Source organism: Balaenoptera physalus, assembly GCF_965194825.1.
Source record: "Balaenoptera physalus genome assembly, chromosome: 14".
NCBI lineage: Eukaryota > Metazoa > Chordata > Mammalia > Artiodactyla > Balaenopteridae > Balaenoptera > Balaenoptera physalus.
Window position 1 is genome coordinate 68474289 of NC_138893.1, and position 27414 is coordinate 68501702.

The window sequence follows — 27414 nt, forward strand, 5'->3', positions numbered from 1 at the left end:
GCGCAGTGGTTAAGAATCTGCCTGCCAATGCAGGGGACACAGGTTCGAGCCCTGGTCTGGGAAGAGCCCACATGCCGTGGAGCAACTAAGCCCGTGAGCCACAACTACTGAGCCTGTGCGTCTGGAGCCTGTGCTCCGCAACGGGAGAGGCCGCAACAGTGAGAGGCCCGTGCACTGCGATTCAGAGTGGCCCCCGCTCGCCGCAACTGCAGAAAGCCCTCACAGAGAAACGAAGACCCAACACAGCCAAAAATAAATAAATAAATAAATAAATAAGTAAGTAAGTAAATAAGTAAGTAAGTAAGTAAGTAAGAATCCTCCTGCCAATGCAGGGGATGCGGGTTCGAGCCCTGGTCCGGGAGGATCCCACATGCTGCAGAGCAACTGGGCTGGTGCGCCACAACTGCTGAGCCTGTGCTCTGGGGCCTGCGAGCCACAACTACTGAGGCCTGTGCGCCTAGAGCCCGTGCTCTGCAACGGGAGAGGCCACCGCAATGAGAAGCCTGCACACCACAATGAAGAGTGGCCCCCACTCGCCGCCACTAGAGAAAGCCTGCGTGCAGCAACGAAGACCCAACGCAGCCAAAAATTAAAAAAAAAAAAAAAAATTCTTCTCCCAAGACAAGAGATTATTACCAGTAAAGTGTCATTTTATATTTAGCAGATACATTTCAACTAAAGTTTCCTTCCTTATATTTCAGTGTGTTTTATTTGTGAGAATACAACAGAATAGAACTGGTCAGTTTCAGACCTGAATTTATCTCACTTTTAATGAGGGTTTATAACAAATATTAGAGTTCTTCTAAATACAGTGGAGATTAAACCCAGCATAGAACCACTATCTTGAAAGACTCTGATCATGACCTGTGGCAGCCTTTTATTGGAGGCCACACATGTATCTGTCTAGACTCTGGAACTTTAAAAAATGTCTTGTGTGTTTTGCCACTATCTAAGTTCCTCAGGACTGAAGAACAGCTTTGTAGACTTGTTTTCTTTTAGAAATTTCCATCTTAGTGCTACGTACATTTATGTAATTCCAGTGGAGGGGATGGTGGCACATAGTTTGGCAACAAGAGTATCTTTCCAAATATTCAAATCTAATAGAATTGAGTTGAGTGCGTCTTTTCATTATGGGAACCAGGTACCTCCAAGTGCAGAGTATTTTTCAGGCACTCAAGTTTACCTTGATGGTTATGAAGTTTCTGAAAACAGAAGTCTCGATGTTTACTTAAAAAGAGAAAAGATAAATTATAGGGTGAATGCTGAACTGATGCTTCACATTTTCAAAGACTGCTGTTTTCAGAGCACTATGAAAATGGACTTTAACTGAGGAGATGATTTATGTTATGGCATTTGGAACATATTTGTCATTTTAAAAGTTTAAATATATGCAAATATGTCAGTGGGCACATACTAACACATTACTTTTTGTGCTTTTGCCCTTTTTATTTCTGAAATCCTTCCAACTGTTTAAAAGTTCCAACTTTTAAAAAATACTGTAGTCTTAGCATTTCAAATGTTGGTAAACTTTTATTTATGACTTTCCCAGTAGTTGAGTTTGAACCTGCCAGTTTATTAACTAGAATGCTTTAAAAATAAAATGTATTGCACTAGGAGCTGAAATGAGTTGTTTTTAACCCATAAAACAAGCTACTGGGCACTATTTTCCTATGTTTTTCTGAATAACATTTTTAGAACTGTCCTCAGTGATAAAACTTTAAAATATTTAATTGGAAAATATTTTCCATTTAAAAGTGCTTGCTGATAAATTAGTGACACAAATATTTTTCTGTAATCTTTCTACAACTAAAGGAGAAGTTGCTATAATTTTGGGACCTCGTTCGTATTCACATACCTGGAGGTCTTCACGGGAAGTGGTTCTCATGGCAGAGGCTCCAAAGATGCCTGTGAAGCAGCACTGTGATGCAGTCACTCTCAGATACATTCAGTTGGCAGAGCCCCTGACGCTCTTTGTGGGACTTTATAAAATAAACATGTTTAGCAGATGCTATTGGTGCCCCTCTCATCTCTCCTGAGCTCACCTTAAGCTTCAGTGGACAATGTTTCCATTTGTGGAGGGCTCTCACCTCAAAAACTTGAGTTCCTTGCCTGAGGACTTTCTTTGGCCACAGGAATTTGCCTGGCCCTCTGAGTGTGGCAGGCCTCAAGGGGATTAATGCTTTCAGGAGCCACCTCAACCAGTGAGGAATAGGAATTCATGGAGAAATAGCTCATCTTGCCCCCTTCTCAGCAGGGCAGTTCTGAAGTGTGTTCCATGTTCTCTCAGAAGGCCCCAGTGGCCTTGCGCCCCACTTGCCCACAGTGGTAACCCACCCTTTCATGCACACTGGATTGATTTTTTCCTTCCGTTTCTGGTTCATTTTCCTACTGCCTGATTGTGCTTCCCAAAGGACTTGCCCTCAAGTCTTTGTCTCAGGGTGTACTTTCTGGGGAACCCAACAGAAAACAGCAAAGCAGAACCATCTGTCTTATTGGGAGGTAAAAGCTCTTCAAAACTACTTGAAGGAATGTGGGATTAAAAGAAATCAGTAACCCCCAATAGGAGAGAGGATATATTACTAACAAATCTGATGGACCAAGAGAAATGGATACAACACCACAAACACACACACACACACACACACACACACGGAGAGAAGACAGTATCATTTTAAACCAGCATTTACGATCACAGACTGAGTAGTAAAAGAATAGGAAGGGATGGGAAAGTGGGCTGAGAGAAGCCCCAAATCATTAAAGTCTTAGCACTTCCGTAAAGAGCAAATAAAGTTTGGTGTGTTTATTGCTAGTTTTAGATGCATTTAAAATGAGGCCAGTACTGTTTTAGGATGACAACCATAGCATCAAAACTGGGTTGTCTTCCTGCTTAACCATAGTAAAAGATGGAAGCAGATGGGAATACATTCACTCATCTAAAGACAAACAGACAAGGAAGAATAAAAAGTTGGGCTTGGATTGCCCGAGTCTACAGTATGTGTCCTCTGAGGGCGAAGAATTCCCTCTCCCCTCCCATGTTCTGTCAAACAGTTGCCCTCCTGGTTTTACTCCTAACTATTTATTGGCTCTGCCTCCTCCACTCTTCGCTCTCCATCATTCCACAATATGTGAGTTTTTTTTTCTTCTTCTGGATTTCCAGGATAGGTTCCTAAATGTTGGTTTGTCTAAAAAATACAATTCATTGTGCATTTTAGGTACCTGATAAATACTAAGTCATAGTGAATACACAGAAGTGCCCAAGAATGGACTTGGGAACAGTTCCAAGTCTGATGCTCTTAGGAATAGATGTGTTTGTGCAGACATTTATGTTTATTACATAAAATTTAATCCGAACAACAATGTGATGTAGCAGGCATTGCCATTCCCTCCACCTTAGAGAGGTGTCTATCTCATGCCCAGGGTCTCACAACTATTAAGTGGGCAATCTGGGATTCTGCCCAGGTCTGACTCCAAGCGCCCTTATTCCTCCCAACTCACTGGGCTGTCTTTATGGGATGTGCATTGACTGCACCTGGAACAAAGTAACCCGGAAAGGCTTTATCAAATATCAACAGAGGCACTGGCATTAATATTAATATTAAAAAGCATTTTTTTTGTCAACAACAAGTGACTGTATATATATATATATATATATATATATATATATATATATATATATATATATGCAGCATTTAACAAAAATTACTATCAATATTAAATACACTGTTTTAAAAACTATGAGGGCTTCCCTGGTGGCGCAGTGGTTGAGAATCTGCCTGCCAATGCAGGGGACACGGGTTCGAGCCCTGGTCTGGGAAGATCCCACGTTCTGCGGAGCAACTGGGCCCGTGAGCCACAATTACTGAGCCTGCGCGTCTGGAGCCTGTGCTCCGCAATAAGAGAGGCCGCGATAGTGAGAGGCCCGCGCACTGCAATGAAGAGTGGCCCCCGCTTGCCACAACTAGAGAAAGCCCTCGCACAGAAACGAAGACCAAACACAGCCATAAATAAATAAATAAATTTAAAAAAAACAACTATGAATTTTGTTATAGTTGACACAAAGACATAACATTTAGAGTTAAGGAATATTTGACAAACTATGCTCTTTAGGAACTTGAATTTACCATTATCAGTTTATATTAAGTCAAAAGGTAGGTATAGATTACAAAACAATAAAATAGAATTAATTGATAGAGCCTAGAGCCTTTCCAGAGTTTGAAATCTTTACAAAGTAATATAATTCATTATGATATGAAGGGAATCAATACATTATAAAAAATAAAGTCTTACAGGCAATAACCCCTTTCCCAATTTAGCAAAACTACTAACAATGAATGTTTCTATAGTTATCACAAAATTGTACCACTTAAAACTTGCTCAATTCTTTCTTAAATAATAATTGGCTAAAGTGGGAAACTAAAGAATATAGCAACATACTATTTATTAAATGACAACACTACATATAAAATTCTGTAATATTTATCAAAGCAATACTCAAAAGAAAATTCACAGAAAGTGTTTTATCAATAAAGAAAAAAAAAATTCAATTTACATTTCTTGGAAAGGGTGACTTAGAGACGTATAAGACAAAAATAATATTAATAAAAGGAGAAATAAATTAGAAAACACAAAAGCTGAAAATTATAAACCTCAAAAAACAACTCACTAAAAAATCTGATCAAGAAAAAGAGATCAATATGTACAAACAATACTATAATTAAGAAAGCATTTGGCAAATAAAGAAATAAATTAAAAAAAGAGAGTGTGACAAAGATATACTTTATTTTGTAAAATTATAAGCAAATATTATGATTAATTGTAACTCAAATACTTTTGGGAAATTTAATAGATATTTTGGTGTCTTTGGTTTCACTTATGACCACCAGAGGGCACAGTAACTTTAAAATTTCTTTTTCCTTCCCTTTTCTGTCCTGGGAAGTCCTGGATGAGTTCTGGGCTGTTTATTTTAGCAGCAGTCCTGGGGTGCGGGGGTGGTTGTTGGTGGTGGTGGCGGTGGGCTGGAGGAGGAGCCAGCCTGCTTGAAGCTTAAGTGTTAGTTTTGGAAGGGATCAAAGAGATTCGGGTTTGCCCACCTTGTTTTGGAGGGAACATCAAAATGAAGATCCTAGGGCCCTGGTGGGAAAAGAAAAAGACATGGAATTTATAGCATGAATTGGTAAATTCATATAGTTTCCAGGAAAAGAATAATGGATTTCTGAACAGGAAGAAGATGCTAGCTCAGGTGGCTGTTAAAGTCCACTCCAGGAGCACTGGAGAGTGAGGGACTTCGCTTCTCTTCTTCTTGTTGAAAGTGCTTCAGAAACTCAGAAGGGCAGAATTAGCTGGCCCCTAACTTGTCCATGCCCCAAGAGGGCAAGCAGTCCTTCCAGAACAGCAGCGCTAAATTAGAGAAGACGTTTGTCAAAGTTCCTTTCCAGCCTAAAGATTTTTTTTATCATTAAATAACTTCCAAGGGCCATCTTTGGCCCCATGGTGGAAAGTGTACAAATATAAAAATCACACACCTGGCACAAACCCATCCTTCTGCGACTTTGGGGAGATCACTTTAAATGACTCAAATAATGACAACGATTTTGCCTATGCCGTGGAGCTGCAAAGGTTAATTCTGGTAGTAACGTTTCACTTTTTGAAAACATAAGACTGTCTGTGTGTGTAAGGGTTTCATGTTACCCAGTGGTCCTAGAACTAGTCTCTCTCCCTTAGACCTCCCACAGCGCTGTCAGTATGCAGTTTATGATCCTCACACCTTTCTATGCTGCATTAGCAATAGTTATATACATGTCTCCTCTTGACTACGAGAGCAAGATCTTGACCCAGTGCATCTGTGAACCTTCCTTATTACTGAGCAGTGTCATACATGTAGCGGATTCTCAAAGAATATTTAGTAAGGGAATACATGAATATTTGTTCAGTAATCCCAATGCCTCCCATCTTCATTCTAACCCCCAGAGTAGCCAAAGCATACAGATTGGAAAAAAAGTGGTGAAACTGTCATTAGTCACTGTCATGGTTGTGTATGTAGAAAATCCTATGGAATATAAAAATAAAACCACTAGAAAAATACTTGAATTTTGTATGGTCACAGGACACAGCCAATAAATAATTAATTGTATTCATACATAATGGCAATGAAGAATTAGAAAATGAAATAAAATTACTTTCCATAATAGTGTCAAAAACATCAAGTATCTAGGAAGAAATTTAACAAAATACAAACAAGATCTCTATGCTAAAAGCTGCAAAATATTGCTGAGAAAAATTAAGGCAGACCTAAATAAGTGGAGAGGTATATGATGTTTATGGATTATAAGATTCATTTAAGGTGGCATTTCTCCTGAAATGGATTTATAGACTCATTGGAAGTCCCAGCAAGACTTTTTTAGACATAGACAGCTGATTCTAAAATTTATAGAGAACGGCAAAGAATCTAGAATAGCTAAAACAATCTTTAAAAAGAGGAACAAAGTTAGAGAACTTACCTAACCTGATTTCAAGAATTATTATAAACTAAGTAATAAGGACAGTGCTGTTGGCACAAGAATAGGCAAACCAGTGAGACAGAATAGAGAGTCAAGAAACAGACTCACACAGTCAGTTGGTTTTCTACAAAGGTACCAAACCAACCCAATTGGAAAAGAAGGTCTAACAAGTAGCGTTCAAACACTGACTAATCATACTGCAAAAAAAGAAACTCAACCCCTATCTTACTACATACACAAAAATTAAGATGAATCATAGCCCTAAAAATACAAACTAGGACCATAAACCTCTAGAAGATTACACAGGAGATTATTTTTGTGATTTTGGAGTAGGCAAAGTTTTCTTATGTAGGACACAAAACCCACTAATCATTAAAAACTAATAAATTAGCCTTCATAAAACATTTCTATTAAAATGGGCAAAGGACTTGAATAGACATTTCTCCGAAGATGGTATACAGATGGCCAATAAGCACATAAAAGATGTGCACATCACTAATCATTAGGGAAATTAAAATCAAAACCACATTGAGATATTAATTCACATCCAATAGGATGGCCATTATATATATATTTATCTCAAGTGTTTTGGTGAGGATGTGGAGAAATTGGAACCCTTGTGCACTGTTGGTGGGAATGTAAAATGGCACTGCCACTGTGGAAACAGTATGGCAGCTCCTCAAAAAATTAAATATAGCAGTTCCACCTCCGGGTATATACCCAAAAGAATCAAAGCATGGACTTGAACAGACATTTGAATATCAATGTTTATAGCAGCATTATTCACGATTGCCAAAAGGAGAAAAAACCCAAATGTCCATCCACAGATGAATGGATAAACAAAATGTTTATATACCTGCAATGGAATATTATTCAGCCTTAAACAGGAAGGAATTCTAATACCTGCTGCAACATAGATAAAAACCTTGAAGACATTATGCTAAGTGAAATAGCCAGTCACAGAAGGATAAATATTGTATGATTCCACTTGCGTGAGGTACCTGGTGTGGTCAAATTCATAGAGACAGAAATTTGAATGGTGGTTGCCAGTAGCTGCAGGGAGGGGAGAGTGGGAAGTTATTGTTCAATGGGTACAGAGTTTTAGTTTGGGATGGTGAAACAATTCTGGAGACGGATAGTGCTGATGGTTGCTCAACAATGTGAATGTATTTCATGCCACTGAGCTGTATATCTAAAAATGGTTAAATGGTAAATTTTATGTTATGTATATTTTACTGCAATAACAAAAAAGAGTAAAAACATTTTTTTTTTCGTTACCAGTGTGTACAGATTTGCCATCACAGAAGTTGTGAAGGCAAAGGCAAGCCGCAACTTCTGTGATGCACCTAAAGGACACAGCAGAGGCTAATGCTTTTCTTTTCTTTTTTTTTATAAATTTATTTATTTATTTATTTATTGGCTGCGTTGGGTCTTTGTTGCTGCGCGTGGGCTTTTTCTAGTTGCAGCAAGCAGGGGCTACTCTTTGTTGCGGCGCACGGGCTTCTCATTGCAGTGGCTTCTTTTGTTGCAGAGCACCGGCTCTAGGCGTGAGGTCTTCAGTAGTTGTGGCACGCGAGCTCAGTAGTTGTGGCTTGCAGCCTCTAGAGTGCAGGCTCAGTAGTTGTGGCACACGGGCTTAGTTGCTCCGCGGCATGTGGGATCTTCCTGGCAGGCGGATTCTTAACCACTGTGCCACCAGGGAAGTCCCTGCTTTTCTTAAATGGCACACCCCCAGCTTGTTCCAAAGTTCCTCAGGGGTGCCTGCAAATAAACACAGTCATCTAACACTTTCTGGGTGCTTGCTCTGTGTGTGGACCCTCTTCCAAGTGCTCTATGAGTGTCGATTTGTGTATCCTCTCCACAGCTTTAGGAGGGAGGTAACCGTTATTACCCTCCTGAGAGAGGGGGTTAGTCAGGGGAGCCATGGTGATGAGCTTGTCTGTGGCCCCAAAGGCAGGAAGTGGAGCCACCAGCCCCCATGGTCCAGGCCCAGGTTCATACCTCTGACCGCTAGACTCCCTGTCCCCTGTACATCCCCTTTCAGGCTCTGCCACTTCTCAGGCTCTCCTTTCAGGTATTTGCTGTCCTCTTCTCACGCACAGCCCTTTCCACAGCAGACAGAATTCGGTCCTGTTTTGAGGAAGTGATCACATCAGGTCTGAGCCCCTAGCACTTCTGTGCCACTGCTGCCAAAGCAGCCCTCATGGGGCCGCCTGACACTTCTTTTGGAAGCAGATAGACGGTCAAGCACTCTAGACTGCTTGTCTTCTTGGGAAACTTGTTCTTTCATATATCCTCTCGTTTCCAAATGTTCTTTCTTTTTTAAAGAAAAGATGTTTTGGGATAAGAACAATACAACTTGTAATATAAGAATACAGAAAAATAAAAAGAGGAAGAATTTGTTACTAATTCTATCAGAGAAAATCACCGTGAACATTTCTGGGGTTTTTGGATGCATTTCAAAGGCACAAAGTTGTCATAATAGTAAATAAAAATTGTCCCCTCAGTTAAATGGATATTATTAATTGTAACATAACGATTCCCACACTGTTGGACATATAGGATGTTTCAAATTTGAAATTTAATGGTGCGTGGTGTTCTAAAGGGTTTTATTTATTTATTTACTTTTTTCCTGATTAGGATAATTTTACACTATTCTCTTTTGTTGGGCAACTTCAGCTGCTGCCCCTCCCCTCCGGAGGTCCCTCAGAGGTACTCCTGACCACTTAGAGATTTTGGATCCCCTCGGTAAGCTGGTCGCAAAGACTTCCTGGGGCTCAGAAGTCACATCGGACCCCTTCCTCTGCCATGGAAGGCTCTTCTACTCATATGCCAGTGGATGACAGAGGGGACAGCCACAGGAGACCCCAGCAGCAGTAGACCACGTGTCGCCACATAGGGACACACGTCACCTCCTTGAGCAGCCTCTTGGCTCAGATTTGGGGCCCACAGTTGGCGGGTTGGTCTGCCCTCTGGGCATCTCGTGGTCCGTAGGCCCTGTGGAGGATCCTAGGGGAGCTCGCTGCGCCCAAGTCAGCGTCTGTCACGCAGTGATTTACAAGAATTAAGAGCGATGTGACTTGCAAGGCCGCCTAGCGAGTGTTTTATGAAGACAGATATGTTAGTAGTGGAAGCGCGGACGCCAGGCAGGCTCTGAGCGCTCGCTGACCGCTGCAGGAGCGCCCGCGTCGGACCGAGGTGCGTCGCTGCTGGAGGCTTCCAGCAGGGGGCAGTGCGGGCACGCTCTTTCCTGACTGCACCGGGCTTTACGCTGCAAAATCGTTGAAAAGTTTGGAAGGCTTGGTCTTTGTTTATAATCTGAAGTTTACTGACTTCCACTCCAAACGGGATCATTCCATCCTGAAGGAATCCTTTTAAAATGCAACAGCATATGTTACAATCAAGTGGAACCAGTGGAGCTTGTTTTCTCACCTTCCTTTGGACTTTCATCATACTGGTGTGACAACAGGTGGGGTTGGGCGGTGGGGAGCGGCAGGGGAGGTGGATTCCACCTGATGCAGACCCTAGGTGGAGACTGAGGGTGTTGGTTAAACAGACTCGCAGATTGAGGGAAATGCCTTTGTAGTGGTTCAGAGCTCCCAGTTAGATGTGGGTAGGGAAGAAATGTAACAATATTTTCCATAATTCCAGTCTAATTTCTTTCCATTTTATGCCTGATAGAGATAAGTCAACCACTTCTTGGTTAATTCTGCTGAGTTAGTGATGGCTCAGCCATTTTAGGTTTAAAACTGGCTGGCTCCCCCTTACCTCACCCTTGGGTTGATTCTAGGTAGGGAGAACAGGGCTGGATACCACTGCATACCTGGTAGCATGGGGCGACTGTCCCCTTCTAAGGCCTTAGTCTTTCCTGGGCCTCTGCTGACCTCTGCCTATTCCCAGTGTATGTTTCATGTCCTCTGGGGCCATCTGCAGAAGGACCAGGGAGGGCTCCAGGAGTGGCATCTGTGATCCCTGGGCTCCCTGGGACAGAGATCTGCTGAGATAGTAGCAGAATCTCTAGGCAGGGCCTTACTGGAGACTGTCCAAGTGTTTTCCTTTGATGCAGTTTCCCACATTCCAGTTTCAAGATGGAGTAGATCCACCTGGGTTATTTAACTTCAAGGTCCCATTTGGGCCGTTGGGAACTTAGGGATGCCCTCCCATGCCTTTCAGGTGGGGGACAGGTGGGGCTGTTATGGGTCCTCTGGTGCTTAGGTACACCCAGACCCACTATTCCCTGAGACACAGGCCTTTCAAAGAGGCTCGCTGCTGTGTGTTCCAGGCTGTTGCCTGGTCTCAATTCTAGATCAGACTCTCAGACTTCAAGGTAGAGTCCACTGTTTGTCCATCCCCCAACCTGAATGTACTCAGCCTGAGGAGGGAGGGGGAGGGAGCATGGCCTTGGTGCTGGGCCTAAGCCCCATGCTTCCTCCCCCAACAGTTCCTTCCTCTACCCAGCTTGGAGGGTGCACACACACTTACACACACAGACACACAGAGACACACATACAGAGACACACTGACAAATGCATTAGATGATATATATTAGCTTCTCACTTCACATATATTGGTATGTTGTGAATGAGGATGGTAGTGGTGGTGGATGACAAACCTCTGTATTTTTCTCTTTCATCACCTTTAAAGTCTTTGGTCTCACACCTAGATGGTACTTTTTGAAATGAGAAAGTAAAGATGTATCTTCTTTATTTTCTGATTCCACAGTGACTCCCTTTCCCCAAAGCATCGGGTGAGTCTGTGCCTACCTGCCTGGGGAAGAGAAAGGGCCTCGGGCCAGAAGGAACACTGCAGAGAAGAGGGGTGGCAGGCCAGCATCATCATCCACATCTGTACTCCATCCTCTGTGCCTCATGGGGTGTTGTCAGGTCAAGACCCCAAGACCTGACCACTTCTTGAGTGGAGGGACTTTCTCTTAAAGGGAATGGGTCTTTGTTGTCAATCATTCTGAGAAATAGTGGATCCTAGGGTGGGACATGGGGCTTGGGATGTGTTGGGGTCTCTGAGAAGATTCAGTAAATAAAAACCCAAATATCTGAGTTCTGAACAAATTGAGAAATATTCCATAAAAGTGTCAGATGGAGGCCTTACTAATACTGGTAGGTGGTCACCTCTGGCCATGCCATGCTTGTCTCCAGTGAGGTAAACAGCTAGTCAGTTAGGGGCTTCTTAGACAGATCTGGGGCCTGTTTCTAAATTATCCTCTGTTACACTTCCCTTAGCTCACCCCCAGGTCTTCAGGAAACCTCCGCTAAAAGCTACAGTCTGAGCTCCGATTGTGGTGGGGCGTGGGGTGGAGAGGATTCTGTGCCTGTGGCTTTGGTGAGCAGCACCGGGCACAGCGCCCACTCCCTGAGGAGAGCCGTGCCTGCATGGAGGACAAGGGCGCTGTGCCTTGTGGACCCGCTCGTGGGACTCCTGTGGGAAGGATGGGAGCGTGGCGAAGGGAAGGGGAGGAGGGCCTGAGAGTCCCGCTCTGGAGCCTTCTGAGGAAGTTGTAGAAAGTGCTGGTGGGTGAGCCGGGGGGGTCCTGCCTTCCTAATTTGGGTCAGAATGGATTCGAACATTGGCCTGTGTTTTCTGTGCCAGAGGTGTTATGCCAGGTGCCCTTCTGTGCTTGAAGAAGGCAGTCTCCACAGCATGCCTTCCCAGAGATACCTCTTGTTCCCGGCTAGAAGCTTCCACATGGAAGTTTAGTCATGAGATGAGGAGATGGAAACTGGTTTTTAAAGCTGATCAAGGACCTTGTCAGTTCATGGGGGACACAGGGTTGGGTTAGCCATAATACTTAGCCCTTCCCATGCAGCATTCCCCTCCGGGGGCCCTAGAGCATGCTGAAGAGCCCCCCTGACCCCCACACTGCACTCCCCACGCCCACCTTGCGCCCACAAAGGACCCATTGTTTCTGCACAGGCGTCCTGGTGCTGAACTGCCCCTGTGCAGCTGTCATAACACTGGGATCCGCTGGCTCTTCCTTGGACAGTTTCGTAACCAGATCTGGGTCTGATGTTTGCACTTCATGCTCGACCCCGACTCCTAGCCTGACAAGGGGCTCTTTGCGTCCCAGGTCCTCTGAGTTCCAGCTGACGTGCACCTTAGGCTTCCCAAGCCTTCGCCGTGCCCACACCTGTTTTGCTGTGGGAACTAGTGAACTGGATTCTCAACCTGGCTGGGAGTGCTGGAAACATCGGGAGACTTGGGGGCAGGGAGAAACAGATCACCCCCTGTTTCTTTTTTCCCTGCTTCCCTAGAGTAAATAGCAAAGGTTTTGTTTTTAAATTGGAGATGGTGGACCTTACAGTCTTTGCAAATATCCCATGATCTCATTCTCTGACCCTTTTCCTTTTTCATTTTGACACCTGGGGATTTGTTGCTAAGTCCTGAAAGCCTGGAGCCGTGTTATTGACCGTCTTCTAGTGTTTCATGGTTTTCCTATTATACTTCACATGAGTAGAACCAGCCCTTTTTCTTTCACCTCCTGTTCTCACTCCAGCCTTTTGGTCAGGGGATTGCACATTCTAATTGTAATGCTGTGCAAAAGGTGTTCATTTCACTGTCACACAACCTCTATGGCGTAGCAACATCTTGTGTTCTCATCAGAGGAACAGAGAAACCAAGGCAGGAGGAGACCAGTTGTTGGCCCAAGGTCATAGTGGAAAAGCTGAGCCTCACTCAGGTTCTGGCTCGCAGCTCTGAGTCCTTTCAGAATTAATAGAACCACAGTGCTGTGTGGACTGACTGTGGCTTAGAAGGGCTGTCATGCCACATGCTCGAGTGGGCAGGTGCTGATGACCTCTTCCCCTCTCTGTCTCTCCAGGGTCTCTTGAGGCAAGTTGGTGGGACTCCCATTTACCTGAGAAAGGCTTTCTGTTTGTAGAACACCTTCAGCATAGGTGAATCCTTTAGAGACTGGATGAGAACAGAGATGAGATCTCCTCCTTCCCTCCTTCCTTCCGCCTCCCCTCCCCCAAATTCTAGGAAGTTGTGGAAGAGAGATCTTTTTGTTGTTTGTGTGACATCTCTGGGACTCCTGTGAGTTAGTTGCTTCCCCTTCTATATTTCGCAAACCCAGGGCCACTGCTTAAATTGAGCAAATGATCATTTCAAAACTTCAAGTGAGCACTATTCTAATTCATAGTCTGGGTGGATCTGTTTATCATTATAATAGTTTTCCAGCAGATGGCAGGGAAGTGTCATGAAGAGCAGGTGCCTTGTTGTCACTTGTGCGGCGTCTCTGAGTTAGCAGCAGACCTGTCCTTGGCACATCTGACTGAGCTGGTGCCACTGCAGAAAGATGGCCACGCTGAGCATGACCTCAGACCTTGGTGTCCAGCTGGGCTGCTCCTGAGGGGGCAGGGGGCAGGGGCCTCCCTTCCACTGCAGCCAGCTGGGGCACTGGGCAGTGAGGCCTGGCACTCAGGACTGTCCTGGTGGCCATGAGGGCTCTTCTAAGACACATGATTTAGTCCAGAGGTCCTCAAACTATGGCTGGTGGGCCAGTCCACCTACTGTCTGTTTTTGTTTGGCCAGAAAGGCAGGAATGGTTTTTATATTTATAAATGGTTGGAAGAAAAATCAAAAGAAAATAATATTTTGAGACATACGAAAGCTATACAAAATTCAAATTTCAGTGTCCACAAATGGAACTTTGTTGGGACACAGCCATGCTCATTTGCTTACATATTGACTCTAGCTGCTTCTGACCTACAACAGCAGAGCTGAGAAGTTGTGGCAGATGCCACAAAGCCTAAAATATTTACTCTCTGGCCCTTTACAGAAAAGTGTTGCCAACCCCTGGATTAGTCCTTTGGGACTTGCATTGGCTCCAAACTATCACGATATTTTGGGGTATGCATACCTAAGCAGAGGGTGAGCTAGGGCCAGGATGGAGTGGAAGACCCAGGGGCTGCTGATGCACGGTGAGATCTTGAGAACCCTGGGAGCTGGTAGTTATGGATGCCCATTCCAGGCCATAGCACCCTATCCAGAGGGTGCAGTGCTTTGGGGAAAAGTGATCTTCCCTCAGCCCCAGGCCTGGCCCCAGTCACTGCAGCCCTAGTTGCAAAGATGCGTTTTTGCTTCAGTATCCCTGTCTGTCCATGCACCAGCTATGACCCCTGGACCTAGCAGAAGGCTTCCAGCCTTTCAAACTCCTTTGGTGACAATTTGAGCATCTTTTGATATCCTAACCCTGCTTAAACTCCCAGCTGATTTCCACCAGTGTGTAAGGGAAATCTTTCATGACCTTCTGGATAATGGGGTGGTGTTGGATGTAGACAAAGGTAAAAAAAACTAAACTTGCAGCCCCTGGGTTCCCTGTAGAAACATCTTCAACAGATCAGTGTAGCGAAAGTAATTTCCACAGCCCAGTAGTTGACTTCCTGGGCCACGTTCTGTTCAAAAAAGGTATGCTTATAATATCTGATCAAATATCTGCCATCTGTCAGGAAGTCTGGTTCTCTTCACTATAAAAAGATGTCCAAATTTCAGTTTTGCAAGATGAAAAGAGTTTGGGAATAGATGGTGGTGATAGTTGCACAACAATATTTTATTTGAATGTTTTTAATACCACTGAACTGTACACTTAAAAAGGTTAAGATGGTAAATTTTATGGTATGGTATTTTACCACAATAAAAAAAATGCAAAACAAAAGTCCAGAATCCAACCACTTACCTCCTTCTCTGCTGTCACTTAGTCCAAGACACTGACTGCTACGTCATTCCTAAGGATTATTCTAAGACCTTCTAAACAGATTCCCCTCCTTCACCCTTGCTGTATTGTAGCCTACTCTCAATGGAGCAACTGGAATGATCCTTTTAAAATGTCAGGGTGCTCAAGGCCCTCTTCTGTTCAAAATCCTGCAGTGCCGCTCAGCTCACTGAGAGCAGAGGCTAAAATTCGTCCAGTTGTCCTTAGGTCCCTGCACAGTCTGGCACCCGTATCTCTCTGGCCTTCTATCCCTCCCTCATTCCAATCTGTCCTCCATGGCCTCCTTGCTATTCCTCTGGGGCACCAGGCACATACCTATCGAGAACATTCACACTGCAGGGTAACTCTGGCTGGAATATTCCTTCCCAGATGTTCTCCTTCAAACTTTAGCTCAGATGTTATTTTTTCGATGAGGTCTAGCTTGACTCTCCTTAATACTCAACTTGTCTCCCCACTCCCTTTGTGCTGCTCTGTTTCTTACACTACAGTACTTACTTATCCCGTGTGGCACACTGTGTGATTTGCGTATTTGTTATCTACTGCTTATTCTTCCTGGGATGTAAACTGCATGAGTTTAGGCATGTTTTGTGCATTGGCTTAGAATAATGTCTGGCACATTGCAGGTGCTCAACACATATTTTTTGAGTGATAGATAAACGAATCCTTAAGAAGCAAGCCTTCCCAAGTACTGAAGCTTGTGTTTGAACTATAGGTACCTCCTCTGCTAACAAATTATCTGAAAAATGTTGGGTATCGTCTTAATGGGGCTCCTGGTCAGGATCCATGAGGCAGCTTCTTTAAGTGAGGTGGATACTCTTATTCTCCTTGTTAAACAGAGAGGAAACCGAGGCAGCCATAGGTGTTGAACCCAGGGTGTTGGCTTGAGAGTCTATGTTTTTAACACTATACTATACTACCTTTCCTGTAGTGCACTGGAATTTGAACTTGTCTTCTCTCCAGACAAGGTCACTTCTTGCCTCTGCCCTATTTGGCTTTTTTTCTTAGTTGAACCCTTCCTGTATCCCCACTTTTCTGGGAGGGAGCACAGAGAATTTTCTACTTTACAAGTGGGGAAACTGAGGCCTGGCTGTTTTCTGTAACGTGATTCTAATCACAGCGTTAGTAGGTGGCAGAACTGACCCTGGAACCTAGGAATTCCACACTGCACAGCTGAGTACACGTGCTGTGCTGCCTTGCGTTCTGCTCCTTGTTCTTGTCAGTAAATTGGGTAAAGATATGGAGTGGATGCCAGTTAGATCAAGAATAGTAGAAATTAGTGTGGAGGGTGGGATGTGAGTGGGGAAAGCTCACTGGAAGATGACTGGGATCAAGAAAGGATTCAGAATCGTGGGGAACGGTGGAAGGAGCAGAGTGCTTTTAGTCTTGAGAGAATTCAGGGTGAGGTAGGGGCGTGTGAAAACTCTTGATATGTGGGTGTCTATGTGGAGGTCTTAAGAGGTGGCATGGGATCTGGAGAGATGCCATTTTAGGCGGGGCAGAAGTCTCTGAACTTGAGTTTTCCTATCGGTGCAACGAGGGCCCATTAAGACCCACTTTTCAGAGTTGTGTTGGGAAGTCATTATGAAAGGCACCCGGCAGAACTCCTTACACCCCGTGAATGCCCTCTACCATGAATGTGGTGGTGAGGAATTAGTGATAAAGACGACAATCTACAAGTCTGGAAAACCACTTTGGCAACTTAATTGGGATGGTTTCAAGGACTTAGGTTAGGGGACGTGACATGTACCATCATTCCAGTCTTAGCTGTTTTATTTCATTAAAGCCAACTTAGTTTTTGTATAGCACAGGGAACTATACTCAATGTTTTGTAATAACCTATAACAGAAAAGAATCTGAAAAAGAATATATATGTATGTAAGATGTTTCCATAAGATGTTTCCGAAAAACCCGAATGAACTTTTTGGCCAACCCAAAATAACTGAATCACTGTGCTCCACACCTGAAACTAACATGGCATTGTAAAGCAACTGTGCTTCAATTAAAAAAAAAGAGATTAAAAAATACCCAATTTTGTTTAGCATGACAACCATGACAGCTGCAATATTTTGGACAATTTCATTTAATTTGAAACATAGAATGGAAGTAATGCTATTTTCTATATGACAGAGGATGTAGTTAGGATAATTGGAACAGAAATATTTGTTGTGCATTTAGATGGTTATTTTAATTAAAATATACTCACCTTGTGTGTATATTCTGTGGCTTACATATAATCAGTAAATATTCTATCATTTGTTCCTCTTCAGAAACATGAGGAAGAATGAACAGAAAACAACCACGACATTACAGCATGAGAGGGCCAGGGGATTTTAGAAATGGAAAGGATGTTAGAAATGGGGTTATGGTGAAATTCAACATCTAGAGGAAGGATTTAGCAGTCTCACCGGAGGCCCTTTCTGGTGGTGTGCAGCAGTCTTCCGTCTTGCTAAAGTGTCACATTTGGCACACACTCCTGGAAAACTAACAAAGTTTTCAGTCTTTTTCAATTAAATTCCATGATGCTGTCCCTCTTGCCATCCGATGTTAATTTGCCTCTTATTGCTGCACCTTCAGTGGTTTCCTATTTCCTTCAGGATAGACTCCAAAGAAATTCACAATCTGGCACCAATATACCTAAGGCTGTTACTTCCCTTCATGTGTCCTCTGTTCCAGTGTTGGCCTCAGATTTCTGAGCTCAGATTTCTGAGACGGGGCACAGTGTGCTGGGGCTCCGGAGCCAAGGGGCCAGATGTATCAATGGAGGCATTGCCTTATCTTATGTGCTCTGGGGTTCTACTCTTTCCTCTTTTCACACTTCAGTACAGTGGAGGTGGTGATGAGCAGGGAGGGAAAGTCAATGTTACTAAACAACTGTGAGCCTCTGTGAATCCAGCCAAGATTAGAGAAGCTTGCATGTAGCAGGCATTCAGTAACCAGCAAATTCCACGCTGGATGATGTTTTGTAATGTAGGAGCTGCCTCATGTATGCTGGTCTATTTGATCTTCACACGAGAACCCCTCCTGTAGGTAAAACAAGTCCTTCCATGTCACCTGCCTGCCAGTCCAAACATGCTTGCCTCCACTGTCCCTCATATGACAACACTGTCCCCCTTCCTTGGGGTTCAGGCTGGCACAACGTGCTCTGAAGGTGATTCTTTTCACTACCTCCTTTTGTATTATTTTTGTCACAAGGAGGCTATTGACTTAAATTAGAGGAAAGGAACACAAAACAATTCATTTCAGAGTCAGATAGGTCTAGACTAGCACTGTCCAGTAGAAATTTAATGTGAGCTACATATACAATTAAAAATTTCTAGTAGTTAAAATTAATTTAAAATATATGTTTTTGGGGCTTCCCTGGTGGTGCAGTGGTTATGAATCCTCCTGCCAATGCAGGGGACACGGGTTCGAGCCCTGGCCTGGGAAGATCCCACGTGCTGCGGAGCAACTAAGCCCGTGTGCCACAGCTACTGAGCCTGCGCTCTAGAGCCTGTGAGCCACAACTACTGAGCCCACCTACCACAACTACTGAAGCCCGTGTGCCTAAGCCACTGCAATGAGAAGCCCGCGCACTGCAGCGAAGAGTAGCCCCCGCTCGCTGCAACTAGAGAAAGCCCGCGCATAGCAACAAAGATCCTATGCAGCCAAAAATAAATAAATAAAATAAATTTACTAAAAAAAAATAAATAAATAAAAAATAACGTTTTGTTTAACCCAATATATACAAAATATTATTTCAACACATAACATTAAAAATGATCGGAAATATTTTATTTTCTTTTTTCTGTTCCAAGTCTTAGAAAGCTGGTGTGTCTTTTATACTCTGAGCACATGTCAATTCAGACTTACTCCATTTCTGGTGCTCAGCAGCTGCTTGTAGCTAGTGGCTGCTGTATTGACACAGCAGGTCTGCCGAGTCTATGGCTGAACGATGCTAGTCACAGAGTCACATGGATCTGAGTGTGAATCCTGGCTCTGCCACTGATAGGCTGTCCAGACTTAGAAAACCTCCTTCACTTTTATGAGCCTCAGTTTTCTCACCTATAAAATGGTGATATTAGTTATTACCTCACGACAGTGAAGATAAAAGTGAGATAATACACGTTCTGGCACAGAGTAGACATTAAATAAGTGTTAATTGCTGATATTATTCTAGCTAGATTTTAAATTTGAGTGTTTATATGCAAGACAGTGATGTTACATTTCCTTGCATCAATTTCATTCTGTAATATCTGTGGGTGATGAAGACAAGTTAACTTGCTTTGAGGACTTTAGCTGGTGGCCATTCTTAAAGCACACATTCGTGAAGTTGGTTTTAAAATTTTGTTTCTTTTGAACATTTTATTATGAAAATGTTCAAACAGAAAAGTTGAAAGAATTATACAGTGAACACCTGTATATAAACCATCTAGAGTCTACAATGAACATTTTGCTGTATTTGCTTTATTAAAACTTATCCATCTTTCTACTATCCATCTATAAATCCATCTTACTTAACTTTTTTTGCATTTTTATAATTATCGGGGCCATTGTTCACATTGCAAAAGTTAAAAAACCTATTAAGATGCACTAATCATGAGTGTTTTTGCACATCTTTCAGAAAATTGCCAGAATAGTGACAACAAATATGTAAGAAATCAAATAGTTTGAATAATATAATTAATATTATTGAGGTACTATAATATTTAATAAACAAGATACATGCATGTTCTTTTCCAGTGCCATGTTCTTTATCAGCACATTTTGTTGTTGATAAAATGTCGCTATTCAAAGGTTTCATATGGTCCAATTTGTTTATTTTTCCTTTTGTTTCCCTTACCTGAGGAGACATATCCAAAAAAAAATATTACTAAGACCAGTGTCACAGAGTGTACTACCTATGTTTTCTTCTAGAAGTTTTATGGTTTCAGATCTTACATTTGAGTCTTTAATTCATTTTGAGTTTATTTTTGTAGATGGTGTGAGAAAGCAGTCCACTTCGGTTTTTTCTGCATGTGGCTGTCCAGTTTTCCCAACACCATTTATTGAAGAGGCTGTCTTTTCCCCATTGTATATTCTTGCTCCTGTGTCATAGATTAATTGACCATATAAGTATGGGTTCATTTCTGGGTTTTGTGTGTCCCTTAATTATTATGTAGATAATCTTACTACTTTGCCTTTTAACCTTCCTACTAACTATTAAGGTTACCCTATGTTTGCCTTTACCAATAAAATTTGTTCTTTTGTAATTTTTATATTTTTAGTTGTGGGCTTCTCTTTTCCACTTAGAGAAGTCCCTTTAACATTTCTTGTTAAGCTGCTTTAGTGGTGTTGAGCTCTTTTAGTTTTTTTCTTGTCTGTAAAACTCTTTCTTTCTCCTTCAAATCTGAATGAAAGCCTTGCTGGGTAGAGTATCCTTGGTTGTAGGTTGTTTCTTTCATCACTTTGAATGTATTGTGGCACTCCCTTCTGGCCTGCAACGTTTCTGCTGAAAAGTCAGGGGACAGTTTTATGGGAATTCCTGTGTATGTAACTAGTTGCTTTTCTCTTGCTACTTTTAAGCTTCTCTCTTTATCTTTAATTTTTGCCATTTTAATTGTAATGTGTCTTGGTGAGGACCCCTTTGGGTTCACCTTGTTTGGGACTCTCTGTGTTTCCTGGACCTGGTTGTCTGTTCTCTTTCCCAGGTTTTGGGATTTTTTAGCTATTATTTCTTCAGATAACTTCTCTGCCTCTTTCTCTCTCTCTTCTCCTTCTGGGACCCCTATAATGTGAATATTAGTATGCTTGATGTTGTCCCAGAGGTCTCTTAAATGATCTTCATTTTCTAAAATTCCTTTTTCTTTTTTCTGTTCTGCTTGAGTGATTTCCACTACTCTGTTTTCCAGTTTGCTGATCTCTGTATCATCTAACCTACTTAATACCTTCTTGTGTATTTTTGATTTCAGTTATTATATTCATCAGCTCTCTTTGGTTCTTCTTTCTCTTTTCTTTCTTTTCTTTTTTTTTATTGAAGTATAGTTGATTTACAATGCTGTGCCAATCTCCGCTGTACAGCAAAGTGAATCAGTTATACACATAGAGACGTTCTTTTTTATATTCTTTTCCATTATGGTTTATCACAGGATATTGAGTATAGTTCCCTGTGCTGTACATTAGGACCTTGTTGTTTATCCATTCTAAATGTAGTAGTTTGCATCTTCCAACCCCAAACTCTGAGTCCATCCCTCTTTCCTCCCTTCTTCCCCCTTGGCAACCGCAAGTCTGTTCTGTATGCCTATGAATCTGTTTCTGTTCTGTAAATAAGTTCATTTGTGCCGTATTTTAATATTTTTTAACAAATTTATTTATTTATTTTTGGCTGCGTTGGGTCTTCGTTGCTGCGCACGGGCTTTCTCTAGTTGCGGCGAGCAGGGGCTCCTCTTCGTTGCGGTGCGTGGGCTTCTCATTGTGGTGGCTTCTCTTGTTGCGGAGCACGGGCTCTAGGTACGCGGGCTTCAGTAGTTGTTGTGCCATATTTTAGATTCCACATAAAGTGATATCATATGCTATTTGTCTTTCTCTTTCTGACTTACTTCACTTAGTATGCTAATCTCTAGTTGCATCCATGTTGCAGCAAATGGCATTATTTCATTCTTTTTTATGGCTGAGTAGTATTCCATTGTATATATGTATCTTCCTTCTATTTTCTAACTCTTTGTTAAACTTCTCTCTGTGTTCACCCACTCTTCTCCCAAGTTGTTGAGCATCTTTATGATCATTACCTTGAACTCTTTTTGGGTAGATTTCTTATCTCCACTTCCCATAGTTCTTCTTCTGAGGTTTTATCTTGTTCTATCCTTTGGAGCATATTCCTCTGTTGCCTCGTTTTGCCTAATTCCCTGGGTTTATTATTGTATATTAGGTGGGTTGGTTATATTTCCTGATCTTGGAGAAGTGGCCTTATTTAGGAGACTTCTTATGGGGCTCAGCAGCATACTACAATCTGGTCACCAGAGCCGTATTCTCTAGCAGTTCCCCTGTGTGGGCTGTGTCCCTTCTGTTATGGTGGGGCCAACTACTGTTGGTGTACTGGTAGGCAGGGCTGGCCCCTGGCTCGGTTGCTTGCCAGGCCTTGTCTCGTGTGGTGGCTGCTGGCCCACTGATGGACAGGGCTAGGTCCCAGGGTGGCTTGCTGCAGGGCCAGGGGGATCCTGGGGCTGGTGCTGGTCCACTGGTGAGAGGGTCCTTGTCCCAGGGTGGTTGGCTGTGGGGCTTGGGGAGCCCCAGGCTAGTGCTGGCCTGCTGGTGAATGGGACCAGGTCTTGGGGTGGCTAGCTGCAGGGCTGTGGGGTCCCAGGGCTGGTGCTGGCCCACTGGTAGAAGGGGCCAGGTCCCTGAGAGGCTGGCTGCTTGGCCTGGGGATTCTGGGACTGGTGCTGGCCCTCTGGTGCTAATAGGCTAGAGAGAAGACTCCAAAATGGCCCTTGTCAACACGAGTATCCTTGTGGTAGAATAAGCTCCCCCAAATGGCTGCCACCATGTATCCACAGGGGGTGTCTCAGTTGTCTCCTGCCTCTCCGAGAGGCTCTCCAAGATCAGCGAGTGGATCTGACCCAGGCACGTTTTAAATTACTGCCTCTGCACTGGGGTTTGGTGTGTGAGATTTTTGTGTGTGCCCTTTGGGAGCAAAGTCTCTGTTTCCTATAGCACTCTGGCTCTCTCATATACAAGCCCTGCAGGTCTTCAAATCCAGACATTCTGGGGGCTCGTATTGCTGGTGCAGGAGCCCCAGGCTTGGGGAACCTGAAGTGAGGCTTAGACTCTTTGCTACTTGGGGAGAACCTGTGCAATTGTGATTACCTCCCATATGTGGGTCACCCACCCAGGGGTATGATTCTTGACTATACCACATCTCTGCCCCCTTTACTCTTCTAGTTGTAATTCCTTCTTTATATCTTTAATTGTGGAAAATCTTTTCTGCTGGTCTTCAGATTGTTCTCATAAATAGTAGCTCTGTAAACAGTTGTGATTTTTGGTGTGCTTGTAGGAGGTGAATTCAGGGTTTTTCTACTCTGCCATCCTGGCCACACCTCTAAACAACTCTTGACTATAGAGAATATCAATTAGAAAGTACAGAGTATTTAAAAGTGAAAACTACCAACAGCATGACATGTTGTGTCTAAATGTAACTCAGAAGGGTGTTCCTGCCTTTATTTTTATTTTTAGTTTTAATTTATGTATGTATGTATTTATTTATTTTGGCCATGCTACACGGCATGTGGGATCTTAGTTCCCTGACCAGGGATCGAACCCATGCCCCCTGCAGTGGAAGTGTGGAGTCCTAACCACTAGACTGCCAGGGAAGTCCCCCTGCCTTTAAATGTATTTATTAGACAAGAAAAAATAAGGCGAAAAGTCAAGGAGGTAAAAAAATAAAGTAAAATAAAATTAAAAAAAACAAATTTAACAAAATACAGTAGTAGGAAGGACTCATTAAACAACAAAAACGCACAAATTAATGAAGATTCAGAAATGAAAGAAAAAAGATGATTCTTTGAAAATAGGCCAACCTCTTGACAGTAGTCAAGAGAAAAAGAGAAAACCAATAATATTAGCACTGAAGAATGAGAAACTCAGTGTGATTCATGAAAGGTGAGGTATTTTAATATTTATTTATTTATTTATTTGGCTGTTCCAGGTCTTAGTTGCGGCATGTGGCATGTGGGATCTAGTTCCCTGACTAGGGATTGAACCCGGGCCCCCGGCATTGGGAGGACAGAGTCTTAACCACTGGACCACCAGGGAAGTCCCAAGTTAAGGTATTTTAAAAAGAAGAAATCCATGGGAATTCCCTGGTGGTTTAGTGGTTAGGACTGTGTGCTTCTCCTGCAAGCCGCGCGGCATGGCCAAAAAAAATGAAAAAATAATAATAAAAAAAAATAAAAAGAAGAAATCCTTTATAAAAGCTTTTAAACAATCTAGATGGAAAGAACAAATTCTGGAAAACTAAATTTCTAAATTTGATTCAAGAAGGGTCCAAAAATTCCCCCCAAATAATAGAAGAAATTGAAAAAGTGTTCCAAAATATAGTGCTAAAATAGTCACTATCTTTCAAGGGATGGATAATTTCTGTAGTTTAATCTGTTCCAGAATACAGAAAAAAAATGAAACAGTCCTCATCTTTTTCTAAACAGTGAACATAATCCTGATCCTACAGTTGACTAAAGAACAGCATTAAAAGGAAAATCTCACTCATAAACAAAGATGCAAAATCTCAGTTGAAATGTTAACAAATCAAACAATTTTTATCACGTGGACCATTTTTAAAGTCTTTATTGAACTTGTTACAATATTGCTTTCCTTTTGTGTTTTGGTTTTTTGGCTACAAGGCATGTGGGATCTTAGCTCCCCAACCGGGGATTGAACCCACGTCCCCTGCATTGGAAGGCAAAGTCTTTAACCACTGGATTGCCAAGGAAGTCCCCAAACAATATTCTTAAAGAAAGAATAGTGCATTCTGATGAAGGCATGCAAGGATAGCTCAACAACAGAAAAAATCTGTTAACATTATTCACCCTGTTACTAAGGTGGAAACAAAGTAACCTTGTGATCTCCTGGATGGATGCCAGAAAACACAATCTTGAGAAGCTGTAAAACTCTTCTCTGAGGGCCACTGAGTGCAGTGATTGAAAAGGTAAACAGATGCCACTAAACAGATGTGACAATGACCCTTCATTGTTCCCAAGAGAGTAGTAAATGCTTTTGGTTTAAATTAATGTTTTCTCTAAGCCCTGATTATCTGAGTGATTCTGCCTGTCATTTAAGAAATACCTCACTCTATCTTCAGCTCTTTATTTATATCTTGCAGATATTTATATTGTTTTTGTGAATTTTAAATAAAAAGGTGCAGGGGCCATAGCTATTATCACTCCAGGCTAGAAGTGGAGTTAGAGGTTCCTGAGAATCCAGGAGGTACATGCTTCTGTGCTGATAGCACACAGCATCGAGGCAAAGTTAGGAGACCTCTCGTTCCAAATTAAAGAATGTGAGCAGGGCCCCAAACCATACAACGCATGCGGTCAAGCTTTGACCTTTCTCATTATGTGGAGTCACTGCAGGATTCATACAAATGGTGTTTTAATCATAGCATAAGTTATTAATTTAAACCAGACAAATTGCCCTTGGGGATTCTTCATTCTGTGTAGGAGTTTTTATAAACTTCCATGATTTTTCACCTAATTCTCCCTTGTTTACTTTTGTTGAGACGTTGGCAGTGTTTTATAATTTAGACTTTTTCACCTTTGGAAATAAACCAGGCTTGGAAAAAAAATGTTTTGTCAGAATTTTGGATGAACTGAGAAAACTGTGTAATTTATGAAATCAGGACTGCTAATTTGAGGAAGTACAAAGGATGGAGTGCAGCCCGGGCCTGGGTCAGCACTGGGCCTCCTGACCCCATATCAGTCTCAGGCAGAGCAAGTCCATGGCCTTCTGGGCCATATCTCCATTTTGAGCCCAATGGAACAATCAAACTGGATTTTCATGGTACCCAGCACAGAAACACTGGACTAAAAGGGATCACATGAGAAGCCAGTTAATCTCTGTGGATATTTAAATAGATCAGCAAATGGTTTCTGACAGAATAGTTCACTGACCATCCTCTGGGCAAAATTTGTCCCCTTGGACGTGGTGAATGTGTCTCAAAGAATCAGCGGATGTGTGTAATGGACACAGTTAATTAGCTATCCATTGTTTGCATCCTGAAAAACCCACTCAGGGAGACAGCAGACCCAGTGGTTAACTATTCGGCATTTATTATTGCCCACATTATCTCTTGAATTTTCCCCCTTTTCTGTTTTCTACCATTTGGGGTGAAGCTGAGGACCCATTCCAGTTCTTGCTGTGGATTGACGCTAGCTCTCGCTTGGCCACGCTCTCTGGGGCAGGAGACCAGAAGTGTTTGTTGGAATAGTGCGCCCTCCTTTAGGCGAGAATGAAGAAGCCTGTAGTTTTAGTTTTTACAGGCAACCAGACTGCAGTCATGAGGAGGAGATGGAGCTAACTCTGTGGCAGAAAGATAGAAACTTAGAACTTCATGGCATCAGAGAGTCCCTGGGTCAACCAGTTCCGGAGCTGTCTTAACTCTTGGACCTCCAGTTATGTGTTTTAATTGTTTTTGAGCCAAGTTGAGGTGAGCTTTCTCTTACATGCATGTTAAAGCTCCTGAGTGATACAGAGTAAGAATTAGTCTCTGTAATTTTCTGAGTGTTAAGACTTCTTCTACTTCCCTTTTGATGCCCCCACTTATAACCTTAAAGTTACAAATCTTGCAAACTAACCATTTCTTTTGAATTGTTTCTTTTTTAATAGTGTTTTTAAGCCCCAGATCATTAGTGACTATTCGCTAACATTTACTGTACATATACTATTTATTGGACACTCTCATAAACATTTTACGTGTACAGCATTTCATACTTATGAATTTGCAAGGAGTAAGTTTGGCTTTTACCTATAACATAGTCCCCAAAGGGGGTAAATATTTCAGTTATTCCCAGTGTGGATAGACTTAAACTGTATGTATGTATTTAATAACACACTTACTATAAGCTTTCATTCAGTTGGCTCCATAACATTTTGAGGCTAAGACTGTCATTTCCACATTTTAAATAGGACTAAAGTAGGGAGAGATGCCCAAGGTCGCGCTGTTAGTGACAGGGCTGGACCCAGGTGCATTCAGCTCCATCCTAGGGTCTGTGTACTTCATTGCCTCCCGGTGTAGATTTTACTGGATACTATTGAGCTATTGCTGTGTATCTCTCCAGGAGATGTCATAGGCAGGCTGAGCAGAGAGGTGAGTTTTATTATGAAGATTTAGAATTGAAAACATGACTAATTGTTAGCTCCTCTAAAGTACTGTTTGGAAATAGATGGCAAAAAGTAACATGAATGCAAAAAAAAAAAAAAAAAAGTAACGTGAATGCTTCTGAACCAAGGACTGATAATATACATTATTTTGATCCTTTTCATCTTCATTTTTATGTATTTGATCTGTTAAAAATGTATATTAAAATAGATACATTAAAACCTCCCAGAAAAAATTGACAAACTGGGACTTCCCTGGCAGTCCAGTGGGTAAGACTCTGGCTTCCAATGCAGGGGGCATGGGTTCCATCCCGGGTGGGGAGCTAAGATACCACATGCTGTGCTACACAGCCAAAAAGAAAAAGATAA

At 42.4% G+C, this 27414-nt stretch overlaps 2 pseudogenes across 2 annotated transcripts in view; both read left to right on the plus strand.

The window, feature by feature from the left end:
* Positions 1 to 27414, plus strand: part of LOC309642346 (heterogeneous nuclear ribonucleoprotein A1 pseudogene) — a 103768-nt pseudogene that overhangs the window by 42248 nt on the left and 34106 nt on the right. The gene's annotated exons all lie outside the window — the stretch shown is intronic.
* Positions 1 to 27414, plus strand: part of LOC309642358 (S-adenosylmethionine decarboxylase proenzyme 2 pseudogene) — a 143132-nt pseudogene that overhangs the window by 8010 nt on the left and 107708 nt on the right. The window lies entirely within an intron of this gene.